Consider the following 22530-nt stretch of genomic DNA (forward strand, 5'->3'; position numbering starts at 1 on the left):
GTCGATCCGAGCGGTTCAACATGATCTCCATATTAAAATGTGCTTAGAGACCAAATTTTATATTTTTTGGAACTTTTTACTATTTTTTTAGATAGGTACAAACTCACTGCATCTGGATCATCCAAAAACAGTGATTTTGTACCTATCTAAATAAAATAGTAAAAAAATTCCAAAAAATATAAAATTTGGTCTCTAAGCACATTTTAATATGTATATCATGTTGAGTGGTTCAGATTAATTGTTTGAACTTTATAAACGGAGAAAGAGACGTAGAGTATGGTTGGGGCACAAAACCAAGCACGATTTGTTCTATTTACACCCGATGAGACATTTTTATTTAATAAAGTGAAATAAAAAATAATAAATCAACAACGAAAAATTGTGTAAATTTCAAAATTAGAAAATTTGCAGATAATGAACGCAAAGCACCATTTGGATCACTGACAAAGACTGAAAATATAACAATGATGTAAAGGTTGTTCGCATCTTTTGTCCATGAATTTTATAATAAAAAAAATCAAATCATTAAAAAAAATGTAAAAAATACAAAATGAGAATGAGAACCATTTTGGTCAAAAAAAGCATATATCCGATGATAAGTTAATTATTGGTAGATTCTTTCAAAGGGTACTAGTTATTTGGGGAATCGACCACTTTACTTTTAGATTTATCCTTACCGGAAAACATACAATTAATAACATCTAATTAAACATCATCTACTTCTCTCTTCTTTCTTTAGCCTCACTATGTTCTCTTCTTCTCATTTCATTTTATATTATTTAATAAGATCAGTATTATTTCAGTTGTAGCATCACTAACTCCAAAATATACTTTAAATAATGAATTCAAACCGATCTATCTTACAAGTGACCGATTTTTTTTATAAATATAAAAAAAATATTTAAATTTCAAAAACTAACCAAAGTTGTGCAAGATTTTGAAATCTACCCAAACCGCAAATTTTTTTTGCAGAAATTCAATCTAAAACCGCAAAAAAAAATTTGCGGTTTTAGAATTCCAAAACCACGGTTTAAAAAAAAAAAAAAAATCGCAAATTTTTTTTGCGGTTTTAGAATTCCAAAATAAAAAAAAATAAAAAAAAGCTGCAAATTTTTTTCCAGTTTCAATTTTTTTTTTCATTTTTCAATTTTTTTTTATTTAAATAGAAATATTTATAATTTATTATTTCTTTAATTTGAAATATTAGAAATATTTAATATATTTCTTTAAAAATAGATGGAATATTATATAATTTGATTTATTAGAAAGACTGCTACAAATAATTCGGATCAACATTTTTCATGCCGAATTTTTTGCGGCTGTAAGAAAAATTAATATATTTCTTTATGAGTTATTGGAAAAAAAATAAAAAATGCTTGGATTCTGTGTTATTGATGCCAGTTTAAATTTCACTTCTAGGTAATACAGAAAATATTGTGATCCTTCTAGTACATTTAATTTATAAAAAGTTGTATCTATTTTGAGAATCTTTTTAATAACAATCATTAAATAACTTAAATTTTTTTTTCAAAAATAGATATAACATTTTAGAAATTAAATGCACTAGAAGGATCACAATATTTTTTATATTTACTTAGAAGTGACTTTTGAACATGGATCAATAACTGAGAATAGAAGCATTTTTATTTTTTTTCCAATAACACAAAGAAATATATTAATTTTCTTACATCTGCAAAAAATCCAGCACGAAAAATATTGATCTGGGTTATTTGTAGCAGCCTTTCTAATAAATCAAATTATCTAGTATTCCATCTATTTTCCAAGAAATATATTAAGTATTTCTAATCTGTCAATAAAAATTATAAATATTTCTATTAAAAAATATCTGAAAAATGAAAAAAAATTGAAACAGCAAAATTTTTTGTTTTTTTAGACAGCTGGTTTTGGAATTCTAAAACTGCCAAATTTTTTTTTTAAACCATGGTTTTGGAATTCTAAAACCGCAAAAAAAATTGCGATTTTAGACTGAATTACAGCAAAAAATTTTTTTGTAGTTTGGGTAGATTTCGAAATCTTCCGCAACTTTGGTTAGTTTTTGAAATTTAATTATTTTTTTGGATATTTATGAAAAAAATCGGTACAAGTGATTTTTACATGCAAAATGTATAAATTTTCAATTTCATTTCATATGAAATCAAGCGGACCAAAAAGAAAGTTTTCAAGTTAATTTTAATGCATTCATTTTTCATCATTTTTGATCACTGGACTTCATACTGAATAAATTTGAAAATTTATAAATTTCGCATGTGAAAGCTTTACTCGTAATGTTAATTGGTTTGAACAGTTTGATTTTTTTGTTTCAAGTCTATTTAATAGATTTTAAAATCAGTGTCACTATAGCTAAAATAACATCAATGTCATGATAGTTAAAACTCCATTGATTAACAAATTATTTATAACTCAAACACCTGATAAAAAAATGATAATAGTTTGTGTTAGTGTTATTTCCAATGTTCTAGTGCGCTATAGCGTTTCCAGACCATAAAAGCTATGACGCTATCAGCGCTATAGCACGCTATTCTGTGCTATAGCGGCGCTATTAGGGTATAGCACTGTTTTTTTAGCCAGTCCGCTATGACACGATAAATGCTATTTAAACCTTTGGTTATTTCACTAATCCAATTTTTTTATTGAAAAATACCCGATTATATACTATTATTTTATTATTTTATTATTTTTTCCGTATTATTCCAATTATATAATCCAACCACTATTTTCACTATTTCAAAATCCGTATAACATAAATTAACACTCTCTGCAAATTATATGACAATTGTTCTAACTACATTTAGAAACATAAAAATATTCCCTTTGCTAGAAAGCCCAAAAAAAAAAAAACTGTTCATTAATCATTATACCACAGTTATTAGTTTGTTATCCAATTGTCGGCATGGTAATTGGTGTTCGGCCCACTCCTGGGGAACCGTTATTTGAACCCAAATCAAGCGGGTGCTATACCTGGATCATTTCAGAGTTGATTTGGGCTTCAACGGGCTTTAGAATTTATTGTAAAAAACAAAAGACACTCTGCTCCACTTAAATTCTAAATTGTAACATGTCTGTGATCTTTTTTGCATGGGATTAAAATTTACAACAGAAGACACGCTGCTCTATATAAATCTATAAATTTACAACAGTACAAGGTTGCATTAAAGTACCAATTTTGGAGAGTGACTAATATGTTTTTGGTAACATATGGGTCAAAGTGCTACCGGTTTAAATTTGAAATTTTAAAATCCAAAAAGTCAATCTAAACTGTTAGATGTGATATCTATATTGAAATGTACTTGGAGACCAAATTTTACATTTTTTTGAATTTTTTTTTTACTATTTATTAAGTCACTTTGAAAATTGCTGATCCAACGGTGGCTTAAAAAAACAGTAAAATCAGAAGCCACCGTTGGATTAGCGATTTTCAAAGTGGCTTAATAAATAGTAAAAAAATTTAGAAAAATGTAAAATTTGGTCTCCAGGCACATTTCAATATAGAGATCACATCTAATGGTTCATATCGACTTTTTGAATTTTGAAATTTCAAATTTAGATTGGTAACACTTCAACCCATATGCTACCGAAAGCATATTAGTCACTCTCCCAATTTTGTACCAGTCAACGGCTTTGGTTTCTCGAAGTCTCTTAATTAATCTTCCAGCATGGGAATCTGTATTGATAATTTGATATCCTGCTCACTGTACTTCTGCTAATCTGCATTTTTTTCTGAAAGTTTGGCAGTTCAGGTTTAACTAATATTTAACAAATAACTCTGGTATATTGTGAGTTATTATTGTCAGCTTACAACTTCCAATATAGTTTCAATATTATTGATTTGTGATCAGCACCGGTATCAGTAGAGGTGGAAAAATCTGATCCGACCAGAAGGATCAGCCTAATCCGCTCGGCCAAAATCTGATCTGACCCAATACTAATATAGTTTCGAAATTATTCAATTAGAATCAGGGTCGGTCCTGACCCTAATACTAATATCAGGATCGATATTTTAGAAAAACCGACCCTAGGTACAGGGATATTTTAGAAAAACTGACCCTAGGTACAGGCCGTTGTTAGCAAGTCAGTCTTGTACCCTTTTTGTAATGACAAGGTGCATGCCATACTGCCATAGTTAAAATTGCATTGCGCCACTCATTCCAAGTCTGAAGTACGACAGAGTGATGAATTTAAATTTGGCTAATGGGCAGCAATGGAACCTCATGTATTGTGATCATGAGCAACCGAATTGGAATTAGTTATATATCCAAAAAAATGCATAGTTGTTCCAATGAAGAACCAATTTTTATTTGTAGAAATAAATAGACTCAGGTTCAACATATTAATTTAAGCCGAACTGTTCCAAAGACAAATGTCTCTGGCTAGATGGATTGATGAAAAGGACAGAGGACATTTATATATTATCTTACATTAAGAAGTGGATATTCTTTTTGTGCTAACAGACACACAAGTGGCCACTTGAATGATCAAATAAAAGAATAAGTAAAGAACAAAACTATCATAAGATAACCGTCCAGGTAGTACCAATCCATACCATGGACCAGTATGGCACATGCACTTCACAGCTTGTGTTTTGCTGATAACACACTATATAAGTATAAAATGAAATGAGTAAAGCTAGGGTGTGATATGCTCATCAAGAGGATTTGGTGAGCACAACTCTAAAAGTATATCGAATCGACTTCAAACGCTAAATTTAAACCGTTGAAATCCATGTATTTCATGAGTGATGCATGTACATGCAAAATTTTAAAAGTTTCGAATTTATTTGTTACAAGGTCAAGCAGTCAAAGAAATGATAAAACTTGAATATATAAAACAACTTATAAATTAACTTATACAAAAATTATTTCTTTGACTGCTTGACCTTGTAGCAAATAAATTTAAAACTTTCAAATTTCGCATGTACATGCATCACTGATGAAGTACATGAATTTCAACGTTTGGATTTTACATTTGAAGTCGATCCGATATATTTTTAGAGTTGTGCTCACTAAATTTTTTTGGTGAGCACATCACACTCTAGCTTTGCTCAAATGAAATAGTTCCTTTATCACCATTCTAGATCTTTTAATGGAGAATATTAACTGATAATAATGCAAAATACTAAACAAAGCAATATGTTGCGGTGAAAGTTTGAAAAACAGAATTCATTGGTATCTAACACAAAGGCAACTTGATCAGAAAAAAAAAATTGAATTCATTGCTATCTAAAACAAAGACAATTTTACCCAAGGAAATATAACAAACGAAGAAGCTAAGGAACTCTGCATTTAAGTCCGACGGAAACAGCATTACAAACGACCATAATGGCAAAGCAATTTTTTCCGCACAAAAATATATCTCATTCTCAACCCATCAAGTGCCGGGATGGCTTAAAAAAAAATGTACTATGAGCACAAGTTTCATGGCCATAATTTACGATTAATTTGTAAGCCTTCTTTTTTCAACATACAAAGAACTAACTATTGTCTCTGTCACTTTCTTCTGTTGCCTACACCTGGGCTGTGGCCTGGCTGTGTCGGCCGAGCATCCTCTACACCGACAAATGGAGTTGGTGAAACCATGCCTTCTAGTGCACCTCTCGAAACAGAGCTATTTTGTACAGATAACGATCTCCTACTAATGCTATGGTTTCCTTCTATAAGTGGCCTAGCTTGACTAAAGGAAACCAATTGAAAATTTAGTAGTGCCATTAGAAGGATCAAGCATGTAAGAAGGGAATTGCAGTTAGAATTCATATCTATATATTTAATTGCCGAGACAAACAGAGTATGAGTGAGTGGTCAAGAGATGAGTGAAATCTGGTTAACTGATGGAGGAGATACTTCCTCCTTTGGTATGAGCTTGAGTATTTATAGTGGATATGTTTTTTCTAGCTATTTATAATGGGCCATATCTTGAGTGCCGCATCTACAAAAGGCTCAAGACAATGAAAATTTTATAAACGGGCCACCTTGTTCATCATATGTTTATTTCTAAACGTATTTAGTTCATTCTTTTTTAAAGATTTGTTGTATTTTGTTTTTCGTATTCAGTTCAATACTTTTCTTTTTGTTAGAATTACATATTTAATTTAAAAACACACGGTTATCTAATCATTTTTTATTACTAAATATCAAACATAACTAAAGACAACTAATTACCTGTTTATATATACAATATTTGTAAATATCCAAAAATAAACAACTAAATGTACTCTAACACAACACATTTACCAAAAAAAGAAAAATTGATCGATGCGTGTTTAGAAATGTCAACCAAACCCATTTATGTGTTTACTCGATCGATCCGTATTGTATTCGATAAGACATAGTATGGATAATAATTTTTTTCGTGAATTTAACAAGTATGGTATATATAGGCAGTGTATTAAAATTTTGTCTATGTGGCTACATATTCTTATTCAGTTGCAATATGAATAAAAAATTTGTATTTGGTCAAATAATACAGTTCTGTATTTTCAACTAAAAATTTGGCCACATATTATAACATATTTATTTGTATAATATCGTACATTACCGCATACTTGTTTATATATATATATATATATATATATATATATATATATAGAGTAAGGCTACGCTACTTCGCGAATTAAACATGCTATTTTAATTCGCGCTCATATCTCTAGTTTCGAAGTCCAAATAGCCGATCCAAACTGTTAGATGTTTAATCTATATTTAAATGTGCTTGGAGACCAAATTTTACATTTTTTGGAATCTTTTTACTATTTATTAAGATTGTTTGAAAATCGCTGTTTTTTAATGGTGCAGAATTTTAATAAAAACAACAATTTTCAAACCATCTTAATAAATAGTAAAAATATTTCAAAAAAATGGAAAATTTGGTCTCCAAGCACATTTTAATATAGATTAAACATCTAACGGTTTGGATCGGCTATTTGGCCTTCAAAACTAGAGATATGAGCGCGAATTAAAATAGCCATTTTAATTCGCGAAGTAGTGTAGCATTACTCTCTCTCTCTATATATATAGATGGGCTATGATACATTGCAATGTATAGCATTTTTTGTACATTGGACTATAAATCACGTGATTCAAAATCCAAATAATCAATCCAAATCGTTCATCTTGTTGTCCATATTAATATGTTTTTGGAGACCAAATTTTACATTTTTTGGAATTTTTTTACTATTTTTTTAGATTTATTGAAAATCGTTATTTTTTTATAGTCCAGATTTGTCTGAAAACAGTGATTTTCAATAAATCTAAAAAAATAGTAAAAAAATTTCAAAAATATAAAATTTGGTCTCCAAACACATATTAATATGGACAAGAAGATGAACGGTTTGAATCGGTTATTTGGACTTTGAATCACGTAATTTATAGTCCAATGTACAAAGATGGCTATACATTGCAATGTACCATAGCCCATCTATATAGAGAGAGGAGGGATCGAGTTACAACAAGTTACCACAACTATTTTCTATATTTTTCAAAGTCCAAATCGTCGATCCAAACCGTTAGATGTGATCTTTACAATAAAATGTGCTTGGAGACCAAATTTTACATTTTTTGGAATTTTTTTACTATCGATTACGATGGATACAAAAACTAGTCAAATTCAGACCATTGAATTTTGTACTCATCTTAATAAATAGTAAAAAAATTCTAAAAAATGTAAAATTTGGTCTCCAAGCATATTTTATTGTAGAGATCACATCTAACGGTTTGGATCGACAATTTGGACTTTGAAAATGTAGAAAATAGTTGTGGTAACTTGTTGTAGCTCAAAAATTGTTGTAACTTGATCCCTCCTCATATATATATATATGAGGAGGGTTCAAATGCCTCCATGTTTTTGTGCCTGCATCATGCCTCCATCTCCCTTCATTATTTTCAAAGTTCAAACAGTCGATCCGAACCGCTCAACCTAACCTCCATACTAAAATATGTTTGGAGACCAAAATTTATATTTTTAGGAATTTTTTTACTATTTTTTTAGATAGGTACAAAATCAGTAAATCTGAACCATCTAAAAACAGTATTTTTCTACCTATCTAAAAAAATAGTAAAAAAATTCCTAAAAATATAAAATTTGGTCTCCAAACATATTTTAGTATGGAGTTTAGGTTGAGCGGTTCAGATCGACTGTTTGAACTTTGAAAATGATGGAGGGAGATGGAGGCATGATGGAGGCACAAAAACATGGAGGCATTTGAACCCTCCTCTATATATATATAGAGAGAGAGAGTGACTAATGTGCATTTGTATGCATATGGTCCAAATTTGAAATTTTAAAATCCAAAACGTCGATCCGAACTGTTCATCTTGTTCTCCATATTAATATGTGCTTGGAGACCAAATTTTACATTTTTCTGAATTTTTTTACTATTTATTAAGCCACTTTGAAAATTGCTGATCCAACGGTGGCTGCTGATTTTACTGTTTTGTTAAGCCACCGTTGGATCAATAATTTTCAAAGTGGCTTAATAAATAGTAAAAAAATTCAGAAAAATATAAAATTTGGTGTCCAAGCACATATTAATATGGAGAACAAGATGAATGGTTCGGATCGACGTTTTGAATTTTGAAATTTCAAATTTGGACCATATCGGGCCATATGCATACGATCAGGAGCGAATGTAAATGGATCAAATGGGGGTCAATTGACCCCCATTCATTTTCAAAAACTAATTATTATATATGATACTTTTGTATATTTTATAGTTAAATGTTAAAGGTACCTATGAAATGACCTCCATAGATTTTCTGAAAATTTTGCATAGTTGACCCCCATTCATTTTTCAAGAAAAAAAATAGATGATTAAATGTGTACAAATTGGGGACTTATAACAATTTATATTATTTTGTATGCTTTTGACCCCCATTGTTTAATATTCTGCCTCCGCCCCTGCATACGATGCACATTAGTCACACTTAGAGAGAGAGAGAGAGATGGACTATGGTACATTGCAATGCATAGACATTTTTGTGCATTGGATCATAAATCACTGATTCAAAGTCCAAATGATCGATCCAAACCGTTCATCTTGTTCTCCATATTAATATGTGCTTGGAGACCAAATTTTACATTTTTTAAAATTTGTTTACTATTTATTAAGCCACTTTAAAAATCGCTGATCCAACGGTAACAATAAAATTAAAAGGCACCGTTGGATCAGCGATTTTCAAAGTGCCTTAATAAATAGTAAAAAAATTTAAAAAAATGTAAAATTTAGTTTCCAAGCACATATTAATATGGAGAACAAGATGAACAGTTTGAATCGGTCATTTGGATTTTGAATCCGGTGATTTATGGTCCAATGCACAAAAATGTCTATGCATTGCAATGTACCATAGCCCATCTATATATATATATATATATAGAGAGAGAGAATGGCTAAGCTCAAATCGTTTGTTCCTGGGCTCAGGAACAAACGATTGGGTTCTCCAATTTCCGAAGTTCAAACGGCCGATCCAAACCGTTAGATGTTTAATCTATATTAAAATGTGCTTGGAGACAAAATTTCATATTTTTTGGAATTTTTTTACTATTTATTAAGAGGGTTTGAAAGTGGCTGTTTTTATTAAAATTCTGCACCATAAAAAAACAGCGACTTTCAAACCCTCTTAATAAATAGTAAAAAAATTCCAAAAAATATAAAATTTTGTCTCCAAGCAGATTTTAATATAGATTAAACATCTAACGGTTTGGATCGGCCGTTTGAACTTCGGAAATTGGAGAACCCAATCGTTTGTTCCTGAGCCCAGGAACAAACGATTTGAGCTTAGCCACTCTCTCTCTATATATATATATATATATATATATATATATAGGAATATGCTAGCATGCTATGCATAGCATAGAGACTCTCCATGCAACGCCTTGGATTTCGACTTTTCAAAATCCTAACGGTCGGTCCGAACCGTTCATCTTGTTCTCCATATTAATATGTGTTTGGGGACCAAATTTTACATTTTTTGGAATTTTTTTACTATTTCTTTAGATTTATTGAAAATCATTGTTTTCAGCAAATCTGGACCATAAAAAAACAGCGATTTTCAATAAATCTAAAGAAATAGTAAAAAAAATCCAAAAAAATGTGAAATTTGGTCTCTAAATACATATTAATATGGATAACAAGATGAACGGTTCGGATCGACCGTTAGGATTTTGAAAAGTCGAAATCCAAGGTGTTGCATGGAGGGGCTCTATGTTATGCATAGCATGCTAGCATATTCATATATATATAGATATATATAGTTGGGCTATGGTACATTGCAATGCATATGCATTTTTGTGCATTGGACCATAAATCACCGGATTCAAAATCCAAATGACCGATCCAAACTGTTCATCTTGTTCTCCATATTAATATGTGCTTGGAAACTAAATTTTACATTTTTTGAAATTTTTTTACTATTTATTAAGGCACTTTGAAAATCGCTGATCCAACGGTGCCTTTTAATTTTATTGTTACCGTTGGATCAGCGATTTTTAAAGTGGCTTAATAAATAGTAAACAAATTTCAAAAAATGTAAAATTTGGTCTCCAAGCACATATTAATATGGAGAACAAGATGAACGGTTTGGATCGGTCATTTGGACTTTGAATCGGTGATTTATGGTCCAATGCACACCATGGCCTATGCATTGCAATGCACCATATCCCATCTCTCTCTCTCTCTATATATAGGTTGGCTATTCTACTTCCATAAGCATATGTGGGTGCGCATATGCTTAGAACTCATTTTTGCATTTTCAATGTCCAAATGGTCGATCTGAAGCGCTTAACATGTTCCCCATATTGATAAGCCTCAATTATATATACTTTCAGTTAGGGTTTTACCTCTAAAACTGCATCAAATCTCTTGTATTTTAGCTTAGTTTAATATAGAATATACCAAAGAACCAAGTTACTGCCTTTGTCTTATTTAAATTGCAGAAATGAAGCAAAAGAAATAATTCTATGGGTGTTTGTGTCGCCTGTAGGAATTATGTGTAGGCCACACAAAATAAATTCAAGACGAAAGTAAAATTCAGAATTTTTATCAAGTTTTCTTCTTTCAAGACAGAGAGTTGTGCGGGTCTTTGTGCAGCCTTAAGGATTTTGTGTGGGCCACACAAAATCTTTCACGATTTCCAGTTGATTCTCCATTTTGTGTAGACCGCAGGAAATTTGTACTGACTGCAAAGAATTTGTGAATATCGCACAAGAGGCCGCACAAATGCCAATATGGCCTGATTTTGCCATATCTCCTCAGATTTGCTTCCAGATTTCGGGGGATTGCTTCCCAAGGCATGAAAATAGCTATATATTGGTAGGGAGACAGCAGGGTAATGAAGGATTTCAGGATGCGGCAAGGCTGTAAAATAAAAAAATTTAACCCTCTTACAAGTATCTACGGATCTACTTTATAATGCTAATTTTTATTCAAACAATTCATATGCACAAATAATTATCTACTCATTCATTCATCACAAATCTATCTACTAAATGTGATTTGGATATACCTCTACCAAATGTTAATCTGGTAAATAGAGAGAAGTTGAATTATCTTCTAGGTCTCTTGAATACTTTCGTTTGTCGAAACGGCCTCCTAGTGTTTACCTTGAACTAAACAAGGATTAAAAAGACCTTGCTAGAGATCTTAATCTAATCTAAACTTAGAACCTAGTTAATAACCCTTCTTATTCTTCTAATAATTTTCTGAAAAATTTCATTATAGTTACCCAAATAACATAGGTGTAAAGTATTATTTTTACAATATATAAATAACACCCATAGACAATAATCAATTTTTTTATTAAATGATAGGGGCAGATTTTCACATATATGCGTCTCAGTAGATAAAAATTTAGAGAAGTTATAATTTGTCACTGAATAAAATATACGGTGCATATCACATAAAAGATAACCACATTTGGAAAAAAAAATACTTAGAAAGAGGTGTTTTGACTGGTAACTCTGCAAGAAAGCCTTGGGCGATAGCTCATGTACATTACATCAAGGGCACTTAGTTAGTTACATCAGTTGTAAAGATCTTCTGGTCGGCGCCTCCAATGAATTAGTTGTTTCATTAATCATAACCAGCCAGCAGGCCACTATCTCTTAAAAATTGGCAAAGTGAACTTTTATTTTAGGGGCTTCCAATGTCTCCAGCTCAATACTCGTTGTTGGGCATTTTATATACTTCAACAAATTATTTTATCTTTTTTCTTCATGCCTGGAATGTATATCCTTCAAAAATCTTAAAATTATGTATTTCACCTTCTAATATAATTTCCATATGAAATTGTACTTGGAGACCAAATTTGACATTTTGTAGAACATTTTTACTATACTTTTTTTAAATAGATAAAAAAAAAACTAAAAATATAATTAATTCCTAGTGGGGATAGCACCCGAGAAGCTGTACGTAGATTGAATTAAATTTCAACTTTTTAATTATATGCAGGGGCCTCTTCGTGATATGTTGGTAGAGCCCATAAAGGTGTAGAGGACCACCTACCCATAGAGGGAAGCTTTATTATAAATATTTAGATACATATATAGCACTTGTATATATATAACTAGATCTTTCGTACCCACAAATCTTATAGGCGTATTTCTCAATACGTATAGGTGGACCCTAGAAATTATAGGATGCTATAAATTTTTAATTAAGAAACATTATTTTAAAGGTAAAACATTAGGAGATAAGAGAAGTTCATTCTTCACAGTGAGACGGCTGAGAGCGTTGCCTGGAGCCATATTCAATTTCAATTGGTTTATACATAACAATGTCGATGACCGCGCGCAACCGCGCTGACTTTATATTCTATAGAGAGAGACTATTTATAGACCATTTGCTCACATCGATCACAGCCTCACATTTCTGAAACTTTCAATGAGATACAACGAAGACTAAATTTCCATAGAGAAAAAAAAGAAAAGAATGGAAATATATATCACTTCGTTCTTATTAACTTTTGTGTGGAGACTATAATAAAACTTATGATGGTGTGATATAGAGCTAATTTAATATTATTTCAAGAAGAGAAAATTATTTAAATACAGCATATATATATATATATACGTACAAATGAAAGTAATTATATATACGTACTCCTGCATCCAAACAAATATATATGAACTTATATATGGGCCGCTATAGCCCTGATTTGATTCCATTCTCGAAGAAAGCACCATTGGATGAATATTCGTTTATAACTTTCGTCAATGTACCAACTCTTGTATGTCACTTAATACATAGTATTATATAAATAGTTCCAAGTACGTACAACAATATAAAAGATATGCAAGCTGCATTTTATGTCGGTGATCTAGTAACTAATTAACATATATAGCTGTTTGAATTTGTTTGTTGCATCTTTATTACCATCAACCCATTACCCATGCATGCGTGATGCATGCATGCCTACCCCCACCTTAAGCATATTACTTTTTGAGTTTGATCTGATATAAACTATTTGAGTTCCGAAGGCAAAGGGGGATGAAGCCAACGCAAACTTGATAGCATAGTACGTTTCTAGGGCATGCGGCATGCCATGTATACCTAAACTCCTTAATTAATAAAGGAAAGACTGTACCTGGCTGCAAAATCATTTTAATTACTGCATGGTTGAACGAGGATTGGTTTAGAACCTAAGTTCATCCTTTTAAACTATACTTACTTTTCTGTTTTTGTACCCTTTGCACGAGAGGCTCAATAACATGAAGATTCCCTCAGCAACTCTACGTGCAAGAAACATCCAATAACATACATATATATATATATATATATATATATATATATATATATTACTAAGAGCAATTAATTGTTTAACTCTACTTGCATTTTATTTATAATTTTAGCAAAAACATAGACCTATAATTAAACCCATAAATCTGTTCTCTTACATGGAATAGATTATACTCTACGTACTATACTATATATATATAGTATATATCTCTTTGTACGTATATATATATACATAGTAGAGACGTATGCAACCAGCCAACCAGAATATTGTTTGCAAATGGAAAGAAAATATTCATCGATGACAGAATGCTGTTTTTTTTTTTTTTTTTTACCAGAAATTAATGTAAAAAAAAAAATAATTTGTACAACTATTGGTCATATATTTACGAGTATAAGACACTATATATATATAGATATATATATATATATATATATATATATATATATATAGCAACTACAAGTCACAAATCGTTGACAGTATCCGGAGATTATCCGAATTCGGTTTAAACGGATACAGATACAGATACAGATACAGATACAGATACATATAATTTTATGAAGGTATAAACGGAGCAGATATCTGAATGTATCCTGATTCGAAATTGCTCCCAACCGGCTCCGACTTTATTGCTCCGGATATAAGTTGTTATATAATTATCCCATATTCATTTCAATCTTGGTTGTGGGATAAATGATAATACAATCCGATTTCCAGTTTAATCTCTTTTTCACTAGTGATTGTGCTACAATAGTGCTATTTTTTCCTTTTTACCTCAATTTCTTCACTCTCCATTATTCTCCATTCAAGATTTTAGTCCGTCACTGTAGTATGCTTTTAGCCTCTGTTAATTAAATTGGTTTTAGTCATTTTTCAAGACAACAACAAGACAAACTTTTTTACTTTTATATTATTTTTTATTATTTAATTATAATTTTTTATTTATCATATTTTTATTTGTATCTTAAAGTGTATAACTCAATTATCGGACAATTATTTGTTTCGTATCTGTATTCGTAGTTTGAAGTTAATTCGATAATCTTTTGGAGGTGTGTTCACCAATCCTTCTAATTGATGAGCACATCACACTCTAGTTTTGCTCTAGTTATATTGTCATGGAAGTCCAAAAGACCCAAAATGAGAAATAAGTGCTGGAATTAATGCATAATTTAAATTACAACTAAACAAAAAATGATAGATGATAGATGACATATCAATATGCAATTAATGTTACGTAGGAGAGTGCGCATGTATCAATATGTAATAAACATGCTAGCTTTACGCTACATATATATGGTCCCAGATTAAAGAAGTACTTTTGAATTGGAAAAAAAAAAACAATGATCACTAATTTCAATTTATTGTCTTAAAACAAAAGGCAATGGGTATAAAGTGTCAACCAACTGTAAAACTGTGTATCTGACCTGCTGGTTTGGAAGCAATAGAGAAGCAATGGACAAAAAATAAAGGGAATCAAGCAGGGATCGAGATTGGAAAGGCAAATAGATACCCTAGCATGAGCAGAGATTCTCCGTAGGAACCCAGCTTGAAGAGAATCAGTTGAGAATAAACCGAGACAGTGCACATGCAAGCGTGAAAATGGCACATGAAGTGCAGTTACCCGAACAAAAAAAAAATATGTTATAATTATGAGTGGCGGCTGGCATTAGGGAGATGTGCACGATTTGTCGGCTAGAGATTACATAAATTAATTCATGCCAGAATGCCAGATCCTGAAGCTAATAGTTAGCTTGCCTCATGACCTCTCACAGGTACTCAGGAGACATCTTTGACTCAGTCAATCGACAAATCGATATGCTTTGCAGGTGCACTTGAGTCTTTATATATGGATCTTTCATATGTTATTTGGAGTATATCTGTATATGTCGAAGTTTATAAATAGAAGGTTGTCAGCCAGGAGGTACACCCATTTATAGTTTTATACAAGATGATATATATATCTATTATTTTTTAATTATTTTATATTATGATTGATATGAGATTTATTTGATCGCTTAATATTCTGACTAATTAATACTTTTAATAATCACTCTTGTACATTGGTAGAGTTTAGCTATGCAGACTGCCGGTTGAGCTTTGGTGAACTTTTAAAAAATTCCGGCAGTATTAAGTTTCAAATATCGAACTTCTACAAAATTATTTGTTGTAAAAACAGAGAATCTGAGGGGATTAGTTTGATTGTATATTGATTTACTTTCTTATTACAAAAGGAGTTCCTATTTATACTTGCAAGGCTTAATATATCGTTTGTACTATTTCCTATATTCGGTACCTATATACCGTACACAATACCATTTTATTTCATTATATATTTGGTATTACACTTGATGCTTGATAACTAAATCTAGGTTCTTGGATCTTGGATCAATGATGACTAATATCTGACTAATATATTTGGTATTACACTTGATGCTTGATAACTAAATCTAGGTGCTTGATAACCCTATATTCGGTACCTATATACCGTACAAAATATATTATCAATTTAAAATGTAAACTAAAAATTTCGAGATATAAATAAATTATGAAACTATATAATTAGAAGGAGAATTTGAAAATAAAATAAAATGACTCGGGTAAAGAAATAAATAGATACATTTGTACTTAGCCGATTAAACATACAAATTTTCGCAAGAATAATTTTTATATATAAGTTACAAATTTTATTTATGTAGGAATTATAAAAATGTGACTTGATAATTTTATGTATATATATATATATATACTATTTGATATTGAACTATTCATATTTTAAAAGTCGAATTATAAACACGTAATAATATTTATACGGCACTGTTAAAAAAAACAGAAAAAAAAATTGGATGGAGTACATTTTAGAAATTCAGTGTATATTTCAAAGATAATTTAAGGTTTTAAAACTTTACCTTTATGCACAACTATTTTTTAACAAGTTTGGATGGAGTACATTTTAGAATTATTGATCAAGTACTATATATTTGTGACAAAATTGAATTATTTAATATGGAGTCCATGGACTATATATCAACATTATATTATTTTTGTCAAAAATAAATTTTAACATATTTTTGGATAATTTTAGTAATATATATCTAAAAAATACCGTCAAACGATTACAAAATATTTTCACTTAATTTTATACTCCTAGAGACAAGTAAATTCAAATTATGGTTATGGTGTAAAATTTTGATACTTGCATTATTAATCCAATTAAAAAAAAATGAAAGGATCGGATGCTGTCTTTGATGGCACTAGATAGTCTATATACCCTAATTAATCTTATTTCTTAAACTATGGTTATGATGTTTTTGAGAAAATTGACAAATTGCCTAGTTACATATCCCAATTATATTGGTCATACATGGTTTAAACTAACACATGTGTTTTGTTTCCTGCAAGTCTAATTTTTTGTTTTATTTTTTAGTAAAGATAATTAGGATACATCTTAATTGTAAGTACATCAACTAGTAGATATATTAGCACACATACACTAAGAATAATAGTCATTAATACATTTATAGGCATTCCTATCTACATTCTAATAAGTAAACTGATGAAAACATCATTATATATCCTAAATAAAAAAAACTAACATATACAGATATACTTATCTTAAGTTAAAATTTTATTATTGAATATAATTTTACCACTAAAATCCATCCATTTATTTATCTTAAGTTGAAATTTTATTATTGAATAAGTAACTTTTATTTTTTAATCTATTGCTTTAAAATAATTCATAATTATTTTTAAAGTAATTGATTTAAGAAATTTTTTATTTATATTTTATTGTTTTAAAGTAATTGATTTAAGATATTTTTTATTTATATTTTATTTAACTTATTGAAAATAAATGAACGTTTACAAAATATATTATCAATTTAAAATGAACTTTTAGAAAATATATTATCAATTTAAAATGTAAACTTAAAGTTTTGAGATATAAATAAATTATGAAACTATATAATTAGAATGAGAATTTGAAAATAAAATAAAATAACTCGTGTAAAGAAATAAATAAATACATTTGTACTTAGCCGAATAAACATACAAATTTTCGCACGAATAATTTTTATATATAAGTTACAAATTTTATTTATTTAGAAATTATATAGATGTGACTTGATAATTTTATGTATATATATTTACACTATTTGAATTTGATATTAAACTATTATGTCTATTCAGATTTTAAAAGTCGAATTATAAACACGTAATAATATTCGTACGACACCGTAAAAAAAAAACAGAAAAAAAAACCCGGACCAGACCGGCCCCTATCCGGACCGCCCTGCCCCCTGCGGGTACTGCGGGCAAGGGTATAGGACGGGCAGGGCACGGTTTTTGGGAAAAAAAACCCGAGGATGCCCGGTCCGTGGTACCCGTCTACTCGACATACCCGTGCCCGTGCCCGGGTATGCCCGGTCCACCCGGCCCGGTCCGAGTATTAAACCACTAGTGTTGTGTTACTTGTGTGTACACTAAAACACACCGCTGAGTCGCATGAGGGACCCATTGATCTGCCATTAAAAAAAAAAAACCCCTCTCTTTTCTTGATTTTATCAAGTAACTCAAGTTAAAGTGATGTGCATTTATAGCTGTTTGTTAATTACAAGCAAAAAGTAGAAATAAAGGATCTCAACTGTAACAAATTAATTAGATGCGAATCATATGATAGAAAGTGACAGTATTCGAGCTTTATTTAATTTTTAATAGAAACTTTTCTAGTGCCACGCGCTGGGGCGTGGCTCCTCAGGTCTTGGAACTGGATGCCACATGTTTTTGTCATTTTCATTTTGATTCTCATGGCCTTGGGTACGATGCCAGCTGCGATAGAAATTAAAGTGGCCACAACACGGTACGTCTGCTTTTGGTTGAAATTTAGGAAGTTTAAATTTAGGGTAAATTTCACCGGAGTTCACCAAATTTTGTACTTTGTGACGAATTAGTGATTAAATTTTAATTTATTTTAATCAAGACACTTAATTTTTTATTTATCTCAAATTGATCACTCTATAATTTTTCAATTTAAAACGCTAACGGGATATACCCATTCCGTCCAAAACATTAACAAAATATATTCATTCTGTCCAAAATTTTAACGGAATGAGTATATTCCGTCCAAAATACTAACGAAATGGACATATTCTATTAACATTTTGGATGAAAAAGTTATAAAGTGACCAATTTGAGACAAATGAAAAACTGAGTTACTTGATTGGAACAACTCAAAGTTGAGTGACTAATTCATGACAAAGTACAAATTTTGGTGACATTTGGGAAAATTTACCCTTAAATTTATTTAAAGGACTTTTGGCAGCACCTGTAATTGCAGAATTTTTTTTAGTGAAGTTGGGTTAACTCACCTAATTATTTTTTAAGAATAGAATTATGTTGTTTTTTAAATTCAACAAGTTTCTTTGTAAACTTAACTCTAAAATTTATTAGATTGGATTCAGATGACAAATTTGAACTGTTGAAACATATCTATTTTTCGAGTGATGTGTCTACATGTGAAAATTTTAAACTTTTGAATTAATTTAATATAAAAATCAAGCGATCAAAATTAGAAGGTATATATGTTAAATTTAGTGCGTTCATTTTTTATTGTTCTTTTTACCACTTGACTCTATAAAAAAATTATTTGAAAATTTAAAGTTCTCGAATGTAAACGCATCACTCATAAAATAGATGGGTTTCAACAGCTTGAATTTGTCATTTAAAGCCATCCTAATAAATTTTAGAGTTGATTTCATAAAGGGGCTTGATGAATGTAAGAACACCCTAGTTCTACTCGTTTTTTTAATATATGTAAGAATTTTATTTCAATAACACTCTGCAAATGCTTCGATGGATTTGAAACTTAATGATGTTCACTAGATTTTCATTGAACAATATTGTTTTACTGATTAATGTATTATGGCAACAAGATCTCTACATATATTATTATTTCAAAATGCGACATTAAGGTACTCTAGTGGTGTTTGTGTTCATTCGCGCGAGAGAAACTATCGAAATATTTATTCCACCATGCATTAATATGTATCTATCAAGGGACAACTTTTGGTTTTTTCTGATGGCGCAGAAAAGTTCAATATATATATATATATATACACAATCCGTTAGTCGATGTCTATATATGGGAAGTTTGGTATTACCATAATGGGACAAACTCATGCAAGTACAGCAGCAAATAAGGAAATATATACTTAATTTGCCATTGAACCATTACATCTTTACTCGATGGAAGCATTTGCAGTGCAAGAATTAATTAAGCATGCATGCATGCATGATGCATGTAACTGCCTAACGTTTAATTTGAACTTCCCACACGAATACATGAATACAACTGAAATTTTGTATCTTGCAACAAAGAACCTATTAACAGCTAATGAAATGAAATGAAGCCATTCGTTGAAATAACTAGGTAGTGTACAGAAAACCAACCAGTTAATTAAAGTACACAATACGCGATACACAAATCTAAAGATGTACATAAATCAATAATTCACAACATTGAAAAAAACATAGGAAAACCTAATTGATAAAACATTCAAGACTAAAACAACAAAGGGTAATTAGGCTAACGTGCTATGGGTTGCATAGAGGGCTACGGTGCTACGGTTCAATATTCAAGTTTTCAAAATCCAAGCGGTCGATCTGAACCGTTCATCTTATTCTTCATATTAATATGTGTTTGGAGACCAAATTTTATATTTTTTGGAATTTTTTTACTATTTTTTTAGATAGGTAGAAAATCAAATATCTGAATGGTGCAGAATTTTTTAGATCAACTGATTTTTTACCTATCTAAAAAAATAGTAAAATTTTTTCCAAAAATGTAAAATTTGGTCTCCAAACACATATTAATGTGGAGAACAAGATGAACGGTTCGGATCGACCGCTTTGATTTTGAAAACTTGAATATTGAGCCGTAGCACCGTAGCCCTCTATGCAACCCATAGCACGTTAGCCTTACCTAACAACAAATTAATGACTAGGAATGTTTTGCAATCTTGCAATTTGCAAGAATTGAAAATGACACTAGCTATCCTTGCATTAGAAAGACTTTGTACCACTTGCAACTGTGCTACACCTGTGGTTGCACTCATCCCTTCTTTTATCGATGACCTACACCCGGACTATGTCCTGGGTTTGTTGGTCGTACATCCTCGATATCAACCAGTATACCTGCTACAGAAGGAGAAATTGCTTCTAGTGCTCCTTTTCTAACTGTACTGGCTTGCTCTAGTAGCCATCTTCTTTGCATGTTAGTCTTGCTAACATCTATCAATGGCCTGGCTTCACTGAGCATATCTAGTTGGGAAGCAAGAATAACAAGCACTATGATATACATGGCCTTGAGGTGGATGTTGCTTCTTGTTGAGTACAACATATTGTGTTGCCTAGGTTAGATCACTGTGAGTGTGCTCAACTTGGGTTGTAGAGGGGGTTTGTTATATTAGGCAAGTAGCCTTTTGTTATAGTGGGCTATTTATAGTTGTCCATGGAGGTAGTTGGTGAACATGGAGTTTTATATTTAAAGAATGGACCCTTTAATTGGACGAACCATTAATTGTTGAAATTAAGTTGAATATGAAGAAGTTCTTATTCATTTTATTGTCGCTATTAGATTTAATGTCGAACAAGGTTGCATTTTAATTGCTCCGAGTGCATGTGCTTTGAACCACTATGGCATTTAAATGTTTATGAGGTTTAGTATAATACTACTACATACAAGTTAGTTGGTAGTGGTGCCCTAGCTCTAAAAAAAGCCATATGAAGAAGAAATACCTAACCTAGTTGATATCTCGAATTTTTTTTGTACAAACTTTGTTAATATCATAGCATTATTATGTTTCTGTTAGCTTTAATTAAAAGGTGATCATTGCTAGCTCATAGTTATATTTTGGCTATCGATCAGTTGCAGCTACAACTTGTGATATGTAAACTATTGATCTTGTGGGGAAGCTACCAAACCTCTGCTTCATGTATGCGCTATTAGCTAAGTAACAATTAGTTCTTCAATTTAGGGTGTTGATGTAGTTTAAGCTACTAGCATTGTTTTAGTGAAGACAGCTGTGTGTTGATGTAGTTTAAGCTAAGTAACAATTAGTTCTTCAATTTTGGGTGGCCAGGTAATTTTGTTCGTTGTATCTTTTTTCTTGCCTATCTGCATCATTTGTTGTTTAATTTCTCTTTTTTCTTCTCCTAGGTCAACTGCAAGCTGAGCGGTTTTATAGGACAAAATGATTTATGTAGACCGCAAAATGTACAAACAAATATTTGGTAAGTGACTTTATGTAACCTTTGCAAAATGTTAATCTATGATTACTTTTCTTTCAAGTGTTCAAATTCATCTTCATTATGTCAAATTCGTTAATGCAATTAAAGTTATTTGTCATGTTTCAATAATAGAGATTTTGTTTGATATCACCGTCCTACTTTTCTCTGGTGTTAACTTTTAATTAATTGCTAGTAAAGGTAAATATTCTTCCGTTGTAGCTATATATTATGATGTGTAATTACTTCTTATATGCTCGATGATATCCTTGATCTTCGGCTATGTCATGTTTGACAAGCACTACTCACCATATTTTCGACCGTTTACCGCGCGAATACGGTTGATGTTTGTGATTGGTAAGCTTACATTATTGATCCAATCCGTATCACACAAAAATTCAAAGAACTCCATACCCTTTTATTGTTTTCAGGTCATGCATCAAAATCTCTAGTATCTTATGTCTCGAAACACTCTATACAGCTATGTTGCATGGATACGGATACGAATGTC

Source organism: Carex rostrata, chromosome 4, assembly GCF_964058835.1.
Source record: "Carex rostrata chromosome 4, lpCarRost1.2, whole genome shotgun sequence".
In the NCBI taxonomy this organism is placed as follows: domain Eukaryota; kingdom Viridiplantae; phylum Streptophyta; class Magnoliopsida; order Poales; family Cyperaceae; genus Carex; species Carex rostrata.